This window comes from Lygodium microphyllum, chromosome 30, assembly GCF_053477565.2.
Source record: "Lygodium microphyllum isolate KBCC chromosome 30, Lygodium_microphyllum_v1.1.10, whole genome shotgun sequence".
In the NCBI taxonomy this organism is placed as follows: domain Eukaryota; kingdom Viridiplantae; phylum Streptophyta; class Polypodiopsida; order Schizaeales; family Lygodiaceae; genus Lygodium; species Lygodium microphyllum.
Window position 1 is genome coordinate 34886079 of NC_141164.1, and position 21709 is coordinate 34907787.

The 21709-nt window shown below is 40.4% G+C and overlaps 2 pseudogenes; both read right to left on the bottom strand.

Annotated features, from left to right (window-relative positions):
• Positions 1 to 10303: 10303 nt before the first annotated feature.
• Positions 10304 to 14864, bottom strand: LOC148009717 (pyrophosphate-energized vacuolar membrane proton pump 1-like; annotated as a pseudogene).
• A 4406-nt stretch (positions 14865 to 19270) lies between these two features.
• Positions 19271 to 21467, bottom strand: LOC148009718 (TGACG-sequence-specific DNA-binding protein TGA-2.1-like; annotated as a pseudogene).
• Positions 21468 to 21709: the final 242 nt, after the last annotated feature.

A 21709-nucleotide genomic window follows, 5' to 3' on the forward strand; every position in this document is an offset into this window, starting at 1 on the left:
ATAATACTTACAAACTCAGCCTCCCATGACTCCCTGCCACCCGATCCATAATGCGACGATCCCATGGTTGCCATCTGGATACGTCGCGCCTTTGCATGCTGGCGACTTGTCATTTTCTCCGCTGCTCTCTTCTTGGCCTCTTTCCACTCCTTGCGGTGGCAATTGGGTGGTTGGCCATATCCAGGGCGCCCCTGCTCTTGTCTCCGCAATGACTCCTTGGCGTGCGTCATAAGGTGAGATCTCATGTTATGAAGCACGTCTCTCACCTTTGACCGTCCCCAATCATCTGAGAATCGTGAATTCTCGGGATTAGGGTACCTTTTATGTACTGCCCGTAGCACCACTTGCCACAAACCATTTTTTTGGTGCTTGAAGGGAATCATGCAATCTTTGTATGTGGCATGCATGACACTCCTCAAGTAGGCTATCACTCCCCTCCCCTCAAAGTCATGCAAGATACCACCAATATCAGTGATAGAGTAGTACATTTGTGGAGGCTCACCTCTCTCATTTTCCGGTGAGGGTGATCGAGAGACACCACCTAGGAAACCCCCACAAAGCCCTCGACCTCCTCGTCCTCCCGCACCACTCTCCCTCCTCCGTCGATGTGCACTACCCTCTACCTCACTCAATACACGTGCTTCTGCAGATGCACGTGCTTCAGCCGATCCATGTACCTCAGCTGATCCCTGTGTAGGCAAAGATGTGATAGGTGTCCTAGACATCACACTGAAAACCTCCTCTGCAGTGGGAGGGCGACCAAGATAATTGGTCATCTCCCCCATGAATTGCTCCTTGTTGAATGGGGTAATAGAGAATCCAGGATTCCACATCTACACAAGAAAAATCATATTACCCTATGCAGATAAAACATATTACATGCAACGTCTATACCTGCGTCTCTATGCGCGTCTATATTTGCGTCTCTGTGGACGTTTGTCAGTGCGTCTCTGTGGGCGTCTGTCAGCGCCTTTCAATGCGTCTATTTCCACGTCTATACCTGTGTCTACACTATCATCTAGATGCACCGATAGATACGCACAGTCGAACTATTTCTTTTCAAACTTACTTTAAAAACGTGCAAAAAACCTCCATAGATTACAAGATCCTGCATGTGAAGAGAGAGAAGAGAGAGACAAATAAACAGAGAAAGCAAACAAGATTGAGAGAGAGAAGAAGAACTCACCTTCTTTGCTTGTTCCAACGGGTGGCGACTAGGTTGCAAGCTCCTTGTCCTCCTTCTCCCTTCCCTTGGTAAGTTGCTTGAATCTTATTCTCTTCCTTGTTGTTTGGCTCTTGTTCTTTACTCTTTGGCTCTTCTTTTCTCCTGTCCTCATTTTACTCTTATTTCCTTGCCTCATTGTCTTCATGAAGTGATAGATAGACACGAGTAGTGACGTCGAGCTCAAACTGCAGAAAACGTGTAAAAAACACAGGAAAGCATAGGTTTGAAAAGAAAGCCACAACTTTTTTTAAATTTTTCTACACCTGTGTGGTGCATCTGTAAGCACGTGTAATTGCGCGTTTATATGCGCAGATAATTCCTGTTACACGCGCTTACAGATGCGCAGGAACAATTTAGGGAATCAATGCATGCATTTAGGGAATCAATTGACTTATGTGGTGACATATATAACAAAGCTTGAGGATAAGAGATAACAAATTTGCAAGTCAATTGGCACATATGTAGTGACTTACTAGACCATCCCACTTACAATTGCATACAAGTATCAATAGGTGGATAAAGCACGAATGGTTTTTAGCTAGAGAGAGATAATGCAATGAAGGTGTGCACGAAAGAGATAGAGAAAGGCATATTATCCATCCATCAATCAAAGATATGTATACACTTTATATAGTAATTAAAGTATCGTCATTTTTAGGATGATCCATTGACTTCTGCAAGTTCCTATAATCTTGAAGTAGAATATAGCCAACCACACTGTCCATGGAAGGAAAACTTGGCCTCATCAAATTAACCAAGTTAATTTACTTATACATTTCATAGATAAGAGATTTGTAGTTGGCTTGTTGGTGTTACCAACAAGTGGACACACTGGCTAAAGATGACGAAAAGAGGACATGTGCACATTGGCTACATGTGGTCCACCTTATCTAAAATTATCTGTGAGCTATAAGTGCACCTTGATATGATTGGAATAGCTTGCACATGCACAAGGCAACTGATTTACATCAATCTACTCATGCTATGAATTGGCATGCATGGCTAGATTAAGTGCACAACAAATGAGACATGTGAGTGTATTGATCAGTTCTTTATCTCTCTCTCTCTCTATATATATATATATATATATTGCAAATGCACAAGTCAACCTTTGATCTATAGATACATCCAATCATCATGCCCTATCCAATCACATTTGTATAGGGCATGATTGGATGTATATAGGGCATGAAATTACATATATGTAATTAGCTTTGAATGATTGGATGTATATTTGTAATACTCAGAAAGAAGTAAAGTTGGTAATGTATATCATGTCCTATGCATGTATATGCCCTATACGTGTATATCATGTCGTATATACATGTATATCATGTCTGTATGATCCTATACATGTATATCATGTCCTAGTGTATGATTCAAGTGTAATTATGTCGTATATACATCCAATCATGCCCTATTCAAACAAATACTAGTTGTTAAGAGGTTTGGTCATATTTAGGGACTTTATGAGAAATGAAAAATATGTGCGTTTATTTTCGCATCGATAAGCGTGTTTATCAACATGGATATATAGACACGTTTTTCATACTAGCGTGAATAGATGGGCTGATACATGTGCTTATAAATGCGCCCGCTTTTTCGCGTGTACAGTGCGAATTTATAGGGCCTTTCTCTTGTAGTGATTGACTTTAGAATCGCATCTGAGAGTGCGTCTATGCTGCATCTCAGATTCTGATATACACGCGCTCTGATTAGAGGGTTTGACCTCAGGGATGCATCTGAATGCACGTCTATCCTACATTTCAGACACAATTATACACATGCCAGCTAGCTCTGATAAAAAATAAATTTTTATTTCTGGAATTGTACGAATTTGTCTTTTTCCTATGTTTTATTTGCAGATGTCACATCCTAGTTCATCTAGCAATGACCCAGATTTGGATCGCATGAATGATACATTGGGCTTGTTTGACAAAGGGATCAATGCATTTTTTGGAGGTTTTCCTAGTAAGGAAGACTTCAAGGGAGAGATGACTAGACACCTTGGCAGACGAGGTACTGAGCCTCATGTCTAGAATGCCTCTGACATCTTTGCCTGGCACATGCATCCAGTGAGGCAGAGGGTAGTCGATAGAGAGGGAGGAGGGAGAGTCGAGAGGGAGGATGAGGCTTGTGTGGGGGTTGCCTAGGAGGTGACAAGCGATCACCCTCACTAGAAGATCACGTAGAGGAGCTTGTATGCCAGTACTATAGAGTTACAGATACTGGTGGCATCTTCCATGATGATGAAGGAAGAGATGTAATGGCATACATGAGGAGCGTCGTGCATGCGACGTATAAAGATTGTTTTGTTTACTTCAAGAATCAGAAAAGCGGCTTGTGGCAGGAGGTGTTGAGGATAGTCCATAGGAGGTACCCAAATCCTGAGGGTCAGCGATTCTCGGATGATTGGGGATGCACAAAAGTGAGGGATTTGCTTCACAACAAAAGATCCCACCTCACGACACGTGCTAGGGAGTCACTGCGGAGACAGGAGGAGGGACATGGAGCCTATAGCCAACCACCTATGTGCCATCGCATAGAGTGGAAGAAAGCCAAGAAGAAAGCAACAAAGAAAGTGAAGAGTCACTAGTATGTAGAGGCGCGACGCATCCAAATGGAAACCATGGGATCATCGCATTACGGATCGGGCGGCAAAGAGTCGTGGGAGGAAAATTTTGTAAGTATATTTTGATTTTTAGTTTTTTAAAATTTATATTTCTTTTAATTCTTTATATAATTTGTTCTAATACATTGTGTCTCATAATTGTTTGTATATATCATAGTTGTTTTGCAGACGACTATTGTTTGTAGGATACCTACTCTTAGAGAGGTAGGTTACCATCGAGGCCATAACCACGCAGCCACATGACTTCACTTCTATGAGGAGGGTCTCATCACTGAGGAGCAATACAATCGGGCTATGAGGATTCGACAGCCAAAGGAGGTATGTTTTTCTGATTCGACAACCAGAGGAGGTATGTTTTTCTTACTTTCCTATTAAAAGTATAGCTAATTATAACTTTTTCTTTGCAATTGTACGTAAGCAACCTTGATCTTTTGTGTGTATAGGCGAATCCCGATGTGGAGCATAACGAGGAGGGGGATAGCGACACTAGTAGCCATGGTGGTGCTAGCGAAGATGTTTCTTCTTCAGATTCATAGAGCACCATACCTCCTCTATGACCTTGTTTTTTTGTATATCTATTATCCATTTTTGAGCCTACTGCTTGCGGCCACACTTTAGGTTGCAAGCACATAAACTCCCCATGTAAATGCGTTTTATCTATAATGAATACATGGATTTTTGTTTTCAATTCTCGTGCCTTCAGATCCATTGTGTTTTTTCCAAATGCACAATTTGATGTATGGGAGGGGGCAACCACATGCTCTCTGGTTTTTTTTTTCCAGTTCTGTTCTTCGCGTCTATCTGCACGTCTAAATTGCAGAAAACACGCGTCTATAATCGCGTCTAAAATGCAAAGTACACGAGCTCATACACTCACTACATAATTCAATTTTTTTTTTAAAAAATAAATATCTTTTTAAAAAAAGGAGATTTTTGGTTTTGCATTCGCATCTATCAACGTGTGTAAAAGCGCGTCTATGGGCGTGTCTATATGCCCGTCTAATTTGCCATATAGACGCGCTGGTAGATGCACAAAAGAAATTAAATAAATAATAATTTTGGTTTTTTTATGCACTTGTATTCATGCATGTATATGCGCGTCTATCATGCGTCTATTTTTGCGTATAAATTTCTTCATATATATGACTATAGACGTGAAATTGTAGACATGCAAATAGACGGGCGGGTAGACGCACCCGTAAGATTTTCTCTCAATTCAAAAATCGCGTCTAGAAGTGCGTCTAAGAGGCCTTTTTGTTATAGTGTTTGTAAAGTAAGTAATTCATAATAGACATTCTCATAGCTGGTAATGTTTGTTCATTGTATCCTCCTAAAAAACTATGATCTCTCTTGATAACGTTATAGATAGATTTCAATAAAGTATACAAGCTATTGATATAATTGTAGTATTTATGATATTTACTAAAATTCACTATACAAATTAGATTATTTTTAATTTATTTATATTTATATAGTTTTTTAATATTTTTTGTGTGATCCATGACTTGTTGTATATAGTGTTCCATGTGACACTAGTTGCATTATGCTTGGTAGATAGATGGAAGGATTTTAATATGCTGTGTTGTGGTGAATGGATTATTCAATGTTGTTATGTGTAATAGATATTTTGAGAATGTGCATTTTAACACGTGAAAATTGAATGCTTCATAGTGAGAAATTATGATATTTTTGTAGGCGTATAAAGGCAAGAGTTTTGCATGTTCATATGTAGAATTAATCTATTTTGAGATATGTTTATTATAAAAATGCCAGAAAGGCTTAAATATTAATTGTTTATATAAAGTTATTAGAATAGGTTATGGAAGGATTATTTTACTAGAAAGAAGTAGTACAAGAAAAGGAAAAGTAAGGAAATTAAAAAAAACATAAAAGATTCCATCAATGTATTTTGAGCATAAAAGCCTAATACAATGTATAAATACATGCATCAAGTAAGGAAAGGTAATGAAAGTAAAAAAACATAAAAGATGCCTTTAATGTATTTTGAGCACAAAATCATAATACAATGTACACATACGTGCATCACAAAACTACTCACCCATGCACATCAAGGAGAGATTACGAAGAGCTATCCATTCATCGAAGAGGTTGTACCATCTCCATCATCAAGCAATGCTCCTTTAGCTATTGGGCGAAAGCTTTAAACAATGGTTTATGGTCTCAAGCTTTATGTTTCTAATAGAGAGTAGGGTCACATGTAAACCTGGCACACCTTTAAGATCTCCAATAAGTCAAGTTTTCTAGTGTGTGACATGCCTGGGATTGCACCTCCCCTGCACCCTCCTATTACCCTATATTAGAAGTGTGGGGAAAGCAGGGCGCAACATATCCCTACATGCTCCCTCTTGCATCTTCCATGCCGCTCAATCTTCACAAATGCAAGGATCATTGCAACCTTTTCTAGGTGGAATGTCCGGCTCCCTCACTGCTAGCATCCTCTCTGCCTAACCGGATCATTGCATGCACAGACTGCCTCACACTGGAAACCCTCCCAGATATGGCGATCTACACAACATGATTTATATGCGTTATACTCTCTCAAAGACCTAATTTAATATCTGCAATTTGTCTCTCATCATATGGCATACAAACAAGAAGAACTTGCATGCAGCAATTTGCATGTGATTTCTGCTTTGCATGTAGAGGAATCGAAATCCTCAGCTGAGATTTCGTCTGCTTCATCACGCATGTTCCATATTTACACTTGACATCTCCTATGTACACAGGGCTCTGTGTGGGGCGATTGATCATCCGCATTGCAATGAAATTACTCATGAGCGATAATTCCACCATCTCTATTCCTCGCCCTCTAACCAGTTCGTTTCAGAATTTATCATAATCTGTAATTTCTCACTTCTTCATAGCCAAAACTGTGCGCATGTGCGTAGGCTGCCTTTATTGCGCAAAAAAACATCAGACATCCGACTCATGCAGAAGCAGCATTGGATAGGTTCAGCAAGTGTAGACCCAGCTTGCAGTGCTAAGCTTATTATCATAGCACACATCTACATCACATTGTAACATCCAGCTTGGTCTTACTAGTCATGAACACATGCAATTGGATACTGCAGTAGCTACTAATCGGATGCAAGAACTAATCTCGTGAACATCCTCAAAGCTGCATGAGTTCAATCGGACCTCGCAAACTTCAGGTGTTGCGTAGCCAATTAAGCTCGAGAAAGTTTGTGGTTTGGGATCTATGCAAGGGTTGTTTGACGATTCATTCCTGGATCAGTGTATGCATGCATTGTCTCAGCTGGAGGATCAGGTCTTGGGTGCTTCCCATTTTGCCTCATCATCGATGTTGCGAGGCACAGTATGAGCACATGTCGTGCACCAGAGCAGTATACCCTTCTTGACTGCCCCTCCTGCACCTATAACTCCATCGAGATCGTAGACGCCTATTGGTGTGACGTCTCCCTTCCCTCCCCGGCATAGCCAGTACCTTCCCATTGCAGTCTTTTGCATCAGTCATTCCTCATGCAAGGCACGCAATCCCTACGCCTATTAACAGTACTGCATTTTCATCCCCTCGTCACCGAGCTGGAGCTCTGCCACATCAGGGTGGCTCCCCACACTTTCCTTCCCAACCAGGAACAGTAACGGGGACGCATATGCATACGACTCTACTGCACAGATTCTCCCCATTCACATACCAGCTGCAGTGAGGCGTCTGGGAATGGGGTCTCATTCGTTCCTTCATGCTCCCCCTTGAATAGTCCAAACATATGCTGCTGGCACTAGCACTGAGGAAAACCATCACAAGGAACTTTCAATCGATCCCCATATAGGAAAAAAAGAGAATTCCCCATGGAATTCCCTAGTTGAAAATACATATAAGTGGGGAAAGTAAAAACTAGGGAAAATGGGACATTTCCTAGTGAGAATAAGTAGGGAATCACATAAGACTTTTCCTAACATAGGAAATATTTCCTATATAGGAAAATACAAAATTTTCTATGTAGGGAATAATTTCTATATAGGAAATATTTCATATATAGGAAAAATTTTCTAGAGGTGATTCCCTAGGTACTCTCACTAGGAAATCTCTCATTTTTCCTATTTTTTACATTCCCTACTTATATGTACCTTCAACTAGGGAATTCCGTAGAAATTCTCTTTTTTCCTTATCACTTTATCTACTTTTCCCTTCCTCTTAGACATGCTAATATCAAACAAGAAATTGCACAATAAATTTTTAACTAGAAAATTATATAGAGTATGTCATCATTTCTAAGTAAGGATCAATAACATACATCTAATGATCAAAATAGATTAAACAAATTAAGACATCAACAAAAGTAAAATGAAAATAATTTTAAAGGAGCATAGAACTAAAAACTAATTAAGCAACATGTGTCTCTTGATTGTTTTATCCCTTCAATCTCCAATATGTTGCAAAGTAATAAATGTTTGTCTACCCTCTTCTCTAAATTTCAACATGGGTGGCCGATAGATATCATCATATGATGGTATGCGTATCACTCCTATTGATACTCAAGTGATCAAATATCATTAGTTAGTATAACCATTTCAAAAAATGACTCATTATCAACATAAGAAAGCTGGTAATACCTGATTCTTGGCTGGAAGAAGTGTTAAGGCAAGCAATCTCAATGTCTTCCTTTCTTGCATTGTTAGGCTCTCCCCATCCTTCTCTCTCCCTCCCTCTTGTCAAATTTTGGCGGCCCTTAAGAAGAAGCCCTCTTTCCCTATCTTGCAATGAAACATTCGAATATATGCCATTGATGGTATGAGAAATAAAGATAGATTAAATTTTTATCTTTCTGTCCTACTTCTATTGCTTCTTTAATCCCCTTGTCTCCATGCCCTCCTCATTGCCAAGAAGGCACCTCCTAGCATCCCACAATCTCCCCTTGTGTCATCTTTAGTAACTTGTTTACCTATATATACATAGAGTTAACCAAAGCTCACGATAATACATTATGAAAAATTTCAATAACACAAAAGAAAGTAATTAGATATTTTGTATCAATTTGGGTCACTAAATTTGTACAAGTTTTTGATCCTTAAAGTTGGTACCTGCATCTTGACTTGAAGAAACATTATTGCGAGTAACCTCCTGATCTCCCTTTCTTACATTACCTCTTTTCCCACCTTTTGTTGTTCTTTAATCTATATTTATATATATACACACAATTACTCAAAGTTTTAAAATATGAATAACTATGAACATTTTAAATTAGACAAAGAGACTAATTAAAGCTAGTTAATCTCAAAATGAATCACCTAATAAAGCAAGATCTAAAATATGTACAAATTTTAATTTTCAAAAGACATATACCTGTATCATGATTTGAAGAGACATTAGGGCCAATTACCTCCTTAGCTTTCATTGTTCCATTATCTCTTGTACCATCATTTGTGATTTTGTTACCTTTATGTACACATAATAAACCAAAGTTTAGAAACATAAGAGACATTTGTAAAACATCAAAACATGCATTTGTAAAACATCAAAACATCAAAACACGCATACCTTTTTTGCCCTGTTCTTTATACCATCTGATAGTAAATTGAGCAGGTGAAAACAAGGAATTCATTGTTTATACTTTTATGGGCTCACCAACTTCTCCTTCTAGTTTGAAGCATCTTACAGACTTCCTGTTGAACAATGCGCGAAGGAGACGAGGAACAGAGGAAGAGAGAAGAGAAGAGAGACACGAGACACCGGAAGTGGAACCCCAGAAGTGCATCAAGTGAGCACACATTAGCTGCAACATCAGCTCCTTAGCTAGAATAGATAAAACATCAAGTAGAATAAACATAAGCTTGAACAGACGAATCAACTGAAAATAGACAAACAACAACTGGAAACAGTGAAACATAAGCTAGAACAACTCAACAGCTAGAATAATAATGAAACATCAGCTGGAACATTTCAACAGCTGGAATAAGAATGAAATGAAATATCATCCCATCAGCTCGAAACATTTATTATAAACAAAGCGTGGAATAATTTCAACGCATTAGCTGTAATATAGATGAAATGATATGAAACGTAGCGTGAAGAGCCAAAAATCAGCTAGAAGAAAGAAACATTTAGAATAATCAAATGATGAACAAAATACCGACAATCGTCAGCAAGAGCTCATCAGTTTTCTTACTGCTGCTCAGAGCCCAAGCAAACATCTCAGTAATCTGCTTCTAGGACTCTAGGAACATCTTTGTACACCTAGCCTCCAGATTATCACGAAATCGCTCAAACTCTCTCTGCATCTGCAGTTTCATCTCTTCTAATCTGAGAAAGCGCTCCCCCAAAGTGTGGATCATGGAGACCAATCTAAGAAAGCGCTCCCCCAAAGTGCTGTCAACTGGGGGCTGTTAATGCCGCAAGTTGGACTTTGAAGAAGTCCTATGGTTGAGGAATCTGTCCATCTTGAAAGCCTTTGCGGCCTCATAGTCTATACTGCGGCTGCACTTCTTGTGGAGAGATGTGTAAGAAGTATCATGGTCATCCAGAGACCGGTTGCGATAACAGCATTATCAATTATGGGACCATATGCATCTATGGCTAGACAGGTGGCAATGGTACAAAGCATTCCAAGAGCTACAACTGTGATCCCGTACATGGTTGCTAGGGTATGGATGACATAGATAGCAACATCAATAGCAAATATTGGAACAATTACAGACTTGTAGCCAAGTGCCAAACCAAAGATGACATTGGTAGCAGTTCCTGTCCTACAAGAATCAGCAACATCCTCGACTGGTCTGTATGTATTGTTGGTGAAATACTCTGTAACGTATCCAATTACCAACCCTACCCAAAGCCCTACTCCAATGCAAAAAAATAGTTTCCAGTTTTGAACCATCTTTGCACCACCGTTAGGATCATATATGTAAAATGTGGATGGTAGTGCCAGCCAACAAACAAAAGCTGCACCGAATGTCATTAAGATGGTGGATATCAGCAACTGTCTCTTCAGTGTAGATTCAATATCCCTTAGATTTGAGATCTCGAACACATCAGTTGCGAACAAGGTTGTGATGAGGCACACCACAATGCCCATAGAGCTAATGAGTAGTGGGAAGCACATAGCAGTGAAGTCATGATTTGTGCCAAATGATGACATGGAAGCCACAACAAGAGCTACGCAAGAAGCTTCAGCAAAGGAGCCAAACAAATCTGAACCCATTCCAGCAATATCTTCTACATTATCACCCACATTGTCAACAATGATTGCTCGATTTTGTGGATCGTCCTCTAGGATATTCCTTTCTACTTTTCCAACAAGATCTACTCCAACATCCGCAGTTTTGGTATAGATTCCACCTCCAACCCTTTCAAATAGAGCCACGGATGAGCGTCCAAGCCCATAGCAAGTGATGGCCTCAAAAAGGCCCTCCCAATCATCCTTGTAATAAAGTTGTAATAGTTTTATAGTGATGTATAAAACTATGAGGCCATTAGCAACAAGTAAGAAACCCATCACCGAACCTGATTGGAAGGCGATTTTGAATACTTGCATATCCCTTTTCTGGCTTCCAAAGTTGTGTGAGCATTCGCATATGTTGCGATCATCATGCCCAAAAATCCCGACACTATGAATGTCAAAGCTCCCAATATAAATGCAACTGTAGTGAAAATTGATGTAAAGAGAGCTGGGGCACATTCCTGCTTTGGATCGTATCTACAAGGCTGGGGCTTAGTACTGAACCCCTTCACAGATCCCAGGAACAAGAAAATGACAACAGCAAATATGCCCATGAAATAAACCAAAAACTTGTACTCTGTCAGCAAAAACGATGTGGCTCCTATGGATATGGCTTGCTGAATTTTAGCGCATTTCCTAATAGCTGCTGCATCTGATTCCTCATCTAATCTATCCTCCTCGTCACAGTCTGGTGATCCATTGAAGATGTTGTGACTGTGGGTGTCGTTGTTGTCAGATGATCCACAACAAGACAAATAATGAAATGATATTTAAATTATTTGCTCATGGAACCATATTGTATCATACTTACTAATGGGGATAAAAAGATGCATCAAAAGCATGATAAGATTCCTCCTTTCCATATCATATCTTCTTTTAATGTTTTGTATAACAACCCTCAACCCATAACCCAGAACGATTTTTACTAAAAGAACAAGAAACCTCCATTACACTTACCTTGGAGCCTTCAGATTTGCTGAGTTATCAACTTGAACATGTCTAGCAATAGAAGATACCAAATTCAAGTTATCCTACAAATTATGCAGATCATCATCACCAATCATGCCTCTTGATCCACCCATGTTGTTGAGCTGGAGCACATGCTCTTGACCAATGCTGCCTAGGCTTGATCTGCTAAGTAGTATGGATGTCCACGGCCAATTTAAGGATATGCTAATCATACCACCTGACCTTGAAATATCAGCTTGATTCATTTGATTCATGATATGGCCAGGTTGATCAGATGGATCAGAATCCTTTGTAGTCATGTTGGCCTTAATCTCGAGGAGGTTGCTGATGTTCAGGATATCTTGACCAAATTCGCCATGATTATCGCATGAAGTGACCAAATTCTTCATGATCTCTCTATTCCTGCAGCCTACAAATCAAATGTCAAGATGGAATATAGTCAATCACAAGAAGTTTTTTTGACATAATTTTCCCATGTGGAAAAGGGAACTGTTTTCCCTTGGTTTTCCCTAATAGTGTTCAATAACATGAGCTTCTACTTGGGAGCTCCTCTCTCAGCCAACCATCACAACTTGCAGATCCAGGGGCTGCTACTGCCTATTCATTACCCTCCACCTACTACTGATGACAGTCTACATGTGGTTCTATCTACTAGTTTTTCTGCTAATTCATCATCCTCACCTCAACTATTACTATTTGAGATCTTTCAAGTCAGCTACAACCAACATGACCTGTCGAGCTGCTGCATTTCCACTCTAAGCCTGTTGACCACTTATTGTGGACTGCCATGTAGCATCTCAATTGTTGCATTTCATATCTGCCCTACTTCATCTGCAAATTACATCACTTCATGATCCGTGTTTTGCTGTTTCAGTACTTCATCATCAATCTCCTTCAAGCTTCTTCAAGATTTTCATTATTTCTATATCTAACTCCATGAGTCATCTAAAATACAAAAAACAATATGTCTTTGCTATGGTCTTGGCAGAGTTACACTTCCTCTCATGATTTAAAGAGCATCTGATATTATTGAAATGCTATTTGTAAAGCCTTTAAGCAACAAGTGGCCAATAAGTCTAATTTAAAGTCTTTAAAAGGGATCCATTTCTTGCTAATGTGCAACAAGTGCAGCATTGTACCTTGAACTACAATGGTAAAAAAAAACTAGTCAACTCTTTCAAAGATATCTTCTTTCTAGCTTGAACAGAATCAAGTTTCATTTGCCAACTGTAGAATTCCTTACCTAAGGCGCTCCATCACACCATTCAATAATCCCACGAGCAATCACATTTCCCTACATGCAGAAAAATCAGCCTATTAGCAACATCCTAATAGTGATAAGACATGTACAATTTATTGATTTTACCTATGCTTAAAAGCCACAGACCTAGATGGAAATAACATGAAGTATAGCAAGGGCAGCATTGTATGATTCTGCTAGCCTACATGGGAGAGGCAAACTATATTGTACCCATCCTGAAGCTCTGGCCCATTTGATTTAACACACCTCAAACAGCTCTATTGATAGGCAATAACCACTTGAGGATTCAGAAATGTTTGGGCTGATCCATTCAACATAAACGTCCCTAATCTCATCAGTTGGTTAGCTAATCTTGGTGATCTCCAAATCAGTTCAGTTGATTAACGAGCGTCATAAGTCACAGTCTTCATTAACACCTTAAATCTCTTTACATTCACATGTAGCATAACATATTAAAGTTAATAAACTGCCTGTACCTTTGAGGTTAACCAGGGCCTTTCTCACACTTCTCTCACAATCGGTACAGTCCATTCGGACCAGAAGCTCCACCATCTGCACGAGCAATTATACCCCACAAGTTAGTTAACAAAATACTGCTAAGGCACAGAGTAAAACCGCTTCAGGAGCTACACTACATTCTTGCAAAGTTAAGATGTTGAATTGGAAAGGTAAGCAAATGCATCATTAATCTCTGCCCATTCCAAGTACATATTCATGCAAATGACAAGATTAAACTCTGTGTAAAGGAATGAGCTCACTTCCTTGTAAGGATTAGAGCCATCTTCTTTTTGCAGCTGAGGCCAAAGCTAAGCCTAGCACACTGGGCTGCAATAATGCAGCAGCTGAGGCCAAAGCTAAGCCTAGCTTTGCATCTCTTTCATTTGATATTGAAGCTGCTATTCTAGCTGTAACAATAGTAACAGACAAGGCTGCTTGCAATCGAGCATTTTTTGTTATGAATTTCTATTTTCTTCGGCCTTTGAACTAGTTTTTGAATGATGCAGTTTTTACTAGATTTCTCAGGCACTCCAAATGCTTCTCCAACCATGATTTTAGATGGAAGCAACTACCGGCTTTCATGAAAACAAATGGTTGTTCTCGTCTCATCCACAGCCAAGTCTTTAGCTCCTCAAGCCTTCTTGGAGTAGAATGACAGGTTCCAGGACTGTACCCAGTATAATCTGTAGTCGCCCTGCTGTAGATGTGCACTGCACAGAGAGCTGCCGCTAGAGGCAGAGAGGCGAGGGTAGGGGCAGGGGCAGATGAAGAAAAAGACGGCCATGGCCATGCAGATCATCATCTTCATCAAGCCGATCACGTCCTTGCTCCCTTCATACTGCCCCCTCCCTATCGCCCCTATAGTGATGCATCAATCGTCCTGCACGAGGTCCCTACCATCGACCTCTCGCCCTTGCTGTGCCAACAAATAGAAGGCAAGAACACCCAGTCGGGCCCCTGCTTCTGCCTCAGAACGGCTTCCCTAGGTGCCTTATCACCTTCTCTTACAACTTCGGAAGGGGGAACTCCTGTGGGAATCACCACCATCGGTGCCATTACCATTGTTTCCAGTGCCGCCATCTCCCCCAAATTCAGTAGAGAAGCATCACAGCAGGCCTTACCACGAGGTGGTGCTAGCTAGGAGTGTCTGAGGAATGTCTCTGCTTGGACGTTGATGCCGTCTCGCTAGGATGGACAGCACCTGTCCATCTCCTCTCTGGAGAAATACATCTTGGTGCTGCTGGATGTGCCGGCGCTAGAGCTACTGCTGCTACCAAGGGGATGATCTGATTGGCACAACACAGCAGGGATCTCGAAAGGTGCGACCGCTGGGGAAAGCCATCAGCATTTGTCCTGCTGCTGATGCTGAGGCTGCCGCCTGCGGACCCGAAAGCGAGCAAGAAAACACTTAAAAAGCGCCCTTCAGGAAGCTTTCTTCATCCACGACAATGCTTTCAATTCGCGCAGTTGAGGATTACCGCCTCACAGGTATAGTGCGAAGCAGTTGAGGATGGAATATCTTCTGGTTGGTGTAGTCCAAATCAACCACAACATGTCGATTTGTCAGAAACCCAACCTGAGGAGTCCCTATCCTACTCTCTACTATGGCTCCAAGTGTACCAAATGTCTCCTGACCTGCAACCTGTGAAATTCACCAGAGAGAGAAACGTATCAGAATTTTCAAACTAGTAATGATGCAACATTTATTTACATATATTGCAACTAAAAATCTGCCAATCTTCACCTCTACAGTGTAAAAAACACCATCAGTTGTTTAATTGATATATGATGAAGCATGTACACACTCTCAGCATTTCTCAAAGTTTATGGAAAGGAGGGGAAAAATGTGTGGAAAACATCTAATGACACCAAAAACATAGAAACACATGAGATGGTCATTTCTATTTTCTATACACAAATATGGACATCATCATGCTGCAATTGAGTATATCGGTAAATAAAATGATGATAGATTTGAGAGTGATGCCCCTCGAATATCAATGTAGACATATCAATCTGCCACTAAACTGTACACTATCATAATGCATCAAATGCCCTCATTTGATATGCTAGTTTATACAACTCAATTAAATAAAAAATACTAAACAGTTTGTTAGATCAATATAAGACATCAATCTTGATTACATAAAAGGGCCTACAGTTGATCCGAAAATTGAACTAAGACCACAAGCATGACATCAAAAGAGTAGACATATCAAGATTATGACCATGCTCTAAGGCTATGCAACTGATCCTTGAAATAAAATTTAGAAAGTTGGTTGTAAGATGCACACCTCCAAAACAAAAGTAAAATTATAGAATGACTAAATTTCAAGACAAGCAGTTTGTATTCAAACTTTAAAGTTATTCACTGGCTTTTTACCTGAGATCCTGGACCGATGGATGGGTCATTGCCCCTTAAATCTTCAGCCAGCTCTGTGTATACCTCTTGCTTAGGGGTTGTGGCTGGAATACCAAAATAAGAGAACTCTACCACATCAACATCACACCATATGCCTCCAGCTGGTCTACCGTGAGAGTTAAAGAGGACAAACTCTTGCTACAAAAGACATGTAGATGAGAGTTAAAGAGGACAAACTCATAGCAAGTTTGATGCTGTCAACCGTGAAAGTATTTGATGTGGTGAGCCTTGATTTGGTCCTTCATTCATACTAAGAGAGATCAAAATTTTCCTACAAGCTTAAATAGAATTGGCTAAGCAGCTGCATACTGACTAAAGGTTTAAAACTCTTCTTTGGCCAAGATGCATGCTGTAGACAGGTCTTCAGCCTTTTACCAGGAGCAAAATACAAAACAATGATCAATTAGAAAGGACATATAGGAAGACAGAAGGAAATCCCTTGCTACCTTACAGCATGTCCTGCTTCCTGAGAAGCTAGCCAAACAGCGATGTCAGGGGCATACACAACAGTCCAACTTGCAGCATGAGCCTTATGAAGGTCATGATTATTCTCCATAGTTAGTGAGAAAGTTGCTTCCCTTGAGATGTCTGGAGGTAGAGCAACTGCTTAGAAACTGCTGATGTCAGAATATATTTCAAGCTTGTAGGGAATGGGGTTGTCATTCAAGCTCTTTTGGGTGTGATTGTGATCTTTTGAATGAGGTTCCATGGGCTATATTGAGCATGAGTGTATGTTCTTAAACAGTGAATAAGAAGAGAAGTAAATGCCAGAAGATCACTTTGGGTTGTCTTGGCCTTTTGTTACAACCTTATGTGTCTGCTAAGAAGGCCACTGTCTTCCCTCCATTGTTGCAGGAAATTTGAAAAATTTACAAGCAGATGGGGCAAGCTTCTTAGTCTCTTAACTGATGGCAATGCAAGCTTAACTAATGATGCCCTGGAAATGTTTGCCACATTAGCACCATGTGCAAAGGGCCTGATGGCTATAAGGAATACTAGGTCCATACCTTTGCTGGTAAAACTGTTAACATTTGGGTCCACCAAAGGGAAGGAGAACTCTACTGCAGTCCTCTTGGCTTTGTGAAAGAATGGAGGAGGAGAAGTTAAAAGATCTGTCTTGATCCTTCCTACTGCTCTCTCCTCTTTGCAAAGGCTAGCATTGGATGGTTCTCCTAGAGCCCAAAGAAAAGAATCCCTGCTTTTGAAGATTCTTAGAGAATTTGATATTGAGTAATAAAACACGTAATTGGGAGATAATACCTGGTCAGATAAAATCATACACAAAACCCAAGTCCTAAATGTAGATTAAAGAGTTCTCTGCCATAAGTAGGTTCCAACCTACTTGTGAAGATCAATGTCTCCTTGACACACTCCATCACTGTGAGTATGCATTAATTTTTCCTGCATCTTTCATTCATCTTGAATAACAGGCTATTCCTCTAAGCAAAAAAAAGTCAATCGCAAGCAGACTGCCTTAAATCTCTTTACATTCACATGCAACATAACATATTAAAGTGAACAAACTGCTTGTACCTTTGAGGTTAACTAGGGCCTTTCTCACACTTCTCTCACAATCGGCACAGTCCATTCGGACCAGAAGCTCCACCATCTACACCAGCAATCATACCCCACAAGTTAGTCAACAAAATACTGCTAAGGCGCAGAGTAAAACCGCTTCAGGAGCTACACTACATTCTTGCAAAGTTAAGACGTTGAATTGGAAAGGTAAGCAAATGCATCATTAATCTCTGCCCATTCCAAGTACATATTCATTCAAATGACAATATTAAACTCTATGTAAAGGAATGGGCTCACTTCCTTGTAAGGATTAGAGCCATCTTCTTTTTGCATCCCTGCCATAAAGATCCAGCCCACAACTGGATAGCTCCTCGCCATTAACATCTGTACTTTTGTCATCATAACGTGTTCTTGAGTCGAAACTCTTTATGAAGTCAATGCAGGAAGGATTGGCATGATTCAAATCATGGTGGGGTGGTGATAATTTTGACCTTGTGACTTCACCTTCGAACTTTCAAAGGCATGCTGATTGGGTTCTGCAAATTGCATGGTGCCAAAGAACGGTGAGCTTGATTCTCCTGCACTCGGAATTCCTATTGACAGCAATTCAAAGGGACAGTTATCTTCAAGATAGGAGATGCATAAACACTAACTTCTAACATTAACAACTCCTTAGCTTCAGCACACCTTTGAAATCCTGAATCACTGAAATTCTCCTTATTTTGTTAAACTAAAAACCATGCACATGTTTCTATTAAATATTCTCGAGGACTTCGAGCTACACCGATTATCAAAAAATGGTGCAGCAATATAGAATACTAGCATGTCAAGAAGTTTTTGACATGTTCCCATGTGGGGAAAGGGGTTCCTCTCTCTTGTTTTTCCATATAGTGCTCAACATCATGAACTACCCTATGCCACCAGTCCCCCTGCCCTCAATCGCACCTAGCACCTAGCCAGGTATGCGGTCCCTCCCTCATAAAGCTCATGATGTCACCGTAATTCCAATGGGAATTATAGTGGGAATTTGTCTAAATCTTCTCAATGTGTAGAGATACAAACAACAGAGCACATTGACAAACTGTGGCCTAAGCTCCTGAAATTACCTTCCAAAGCAGCATCGCTAGTGATTAAATCAAGTTGAAGACAGTTGAGGAGGCGCCCAAGATCCACTGCACTTGTCCAATTCACAAGTGCATCTCCATTCTGAAGTTTCAGGCACCCACGATTCATTGTGCCTCCCCATATTATTCCCACAGGGCTAGGCTTTTCCTTGCCTTCCTAAGGATCAGTACTAGGCTGCCACTGTCTCCCTGCATGTCAAATGCCTGCTGGTTCTCGCCCACAATCAGGAAATCAGGAAATCAGTGAAAAAGCAACATGTCGATTTGTCTAGTAATCACTCTATCTCAACTCATGCAAGAGCTTGATGGGAATAACATAACTGCAATTGTTGTGGGAAAAACATGACTGCAATTGCTGTGAGCACTTTGAAACACATGGCAGCCCATGATAGCTCATCCATGCACAAGCTTATAATCTAGACTTATGCAGGCTTACTGCAAGCTGTGGAACTCAACCAATCTACATGCTCTGTCCCTCTCCTGTCTTCACCTTCACAGGTACATGCATTTTCTTCTGCACCAGCTGAAGTATATACTTGGTCATCAGGTAAGATGGTTTCTTCATAGTCAGCTAATGTGTGTTTGATTCCATCAAGTAATGCGGCTTCTTTGCAATAAGCCACTGGTGATTCTCTTCCATCAGCATGATATTTTCCCTGGCAATAAGGTGGTCTGCAAGCAGCATCTGCAGAATAGGGAGGAGACACAGACAATACTTGGTGGTTCTCTCTATCATCCTCCATCTTTGCTTTGGTTTTTAGGTCCAATGCTTTCAAAGCAAAAACCAGCTCAAAGGCTGCAAGTGTGCAATGGGTTGCCTGTACTGGGGTCAGTAGGTTTTGTAGCTCTTGGAGGGTATGCAGCCTGAGAGAGTTTGATCGCTTTAACAGCGAACTCAAAGTTTCAAGCTTTGACTCCATTAATTTTTGTCCTTGCACTATGTTGTGTGACATGATGAAAGAAGAGCTCCCAATCCCTATGGCTTCTTTCATGCTTTGATTTGCAATAAGCATCTGAAAGAACTCAAAGTAGTAGTCAGGCTCAGCAAACCTAGAAAAGCCAGAATATTATGAATCACAAGTAGCTTTAGACACTTTCCTGTGTCACTAGGAAAAGGGGATCTTTTCCCTTGTTTTTCCTTATAGTATTCAACATCATGAGCTTCTATGAGGGAGGGACCACATACCTGGTCGGGGGCAGGGAGCAACCACACTGAGCGGTATGTGGTCCCTCCCTTGCAGAAGCTCATGATGTTGTCGTAATTCACAATGTGGGAAGTATAGTGAGAATTTGTTGAAAAGTTCTTGTGTGCATCATGCCAGACCATGGCAGACAGCTTCAAAATGGCTTGGCAGAAATAGGATAAATTGCAACAGAAAACTCAAGAAGCAAAGGTTCACCTGCATGGTTGCTAGTTGATTTGAAAGCTCCATCTCTGCCTGGTGCATGTAATGCTAGAAAGCATCCATTGAAGCTAACTGTGTCTTTGACAATAGGCATGTCACATCATCATGGCTTATGCAACCATTAAACTTCTGCACATCAATACCCATTTTTGAGTACACGAGTGTTATAGCTGATGTGGGCCTCCAAGCACCTATCCACATAAATGCTGCTTCAAGAGCAGAGGAATGACGCCCTGCAGGAAAAAACTTTAACCAATACTAGAAAACATGCCTCAACACAAAACTCTATTTAGTGGGGGAAAGTAGAAAGAATCAAACACATTAAAGCCAAAGAATACTTGCATTCTCTTCTTGGCCACCCAAAAGTGGATTGAAATCTCACTCTATCACCTACACACGTATATAGAACAGATTCTCTGAAACTTATCATTTTAGCTTGAATGTTTTACTTACTAGACACAATATGTGTAAGCCAAGCTGTTAGTCACGACAATTTTCCTGATGAGAGTTTTGGAAAGAATATATATAATATGTGCTAAGAATAATTTTGAGAAACAAGCTAGAGTGTTTGAATGGTTTGAGCAATCAATAAGCCCATCTTGAGGCAATGAAAGTAAGCCATTGAGCGTGTTTAGATTAGTATTCTGTGCATGTTTGGATAGAATGACTACCAACTGTGTACTGAAAGTACTCTGTACATGGCTCCCTAATGCAATGAAGGTAAGTCATGCAATATCTAATTCAAATAGAATATTATTAGTGCTTTTTTAATGCTAGCTTAGAGTACATTTGTGTCAGGCAATTCTCCTGGACAACCATCGCTATATGTTTATTCTGTTCTCTTTCACAGGATGTGTTGCAGAAAATTTCTAAGTTTTCATTTGCTGAAATGCAAGCCATGGGGACAAATGGAATTGTGAAGGAATGCTTCTTGTCGTATGGACTTATGGGAAAAATGGAATAATGAAGGAATTCTTCTTGTTGTATGGGCTTATGGACCTAAGAGTCTCGCAACGGCACAATTCAATACAAGTTAATGCAATCCACAAGCAATGCAACAAATAAAAAGTGTGTGAAGCCTGACCTGAAATAGTTGCTCATGCAGTCCTTCACAAGCTGCCTGACATGGGAATCAGGGCTCTTGGAGACGAGGGCGAACAGGAGGGCCTACACATTGGCCTTCCACTGCAGCCAGACCTGAGCCAGCTGCCATGAGTCCTGGGCTTCCATGGGATCGATTAATGCTCGATGCGACGGATTGCGATGCCGATTAATGCTCGATGCGACGGATTGCGATGTCGAGCGTTGGATGTTGGACGCATGTAGTAGCAGAGCCCCTGCCCCATTGTTAGCCCTCGATTATGCACACACAGTGTGAATGAGTACTCTCTTTCCTTTTTTTAATGTGAAGGTTCGATCACAAAGTATTTTGAGGTTCATGGAAAAATATGCTAT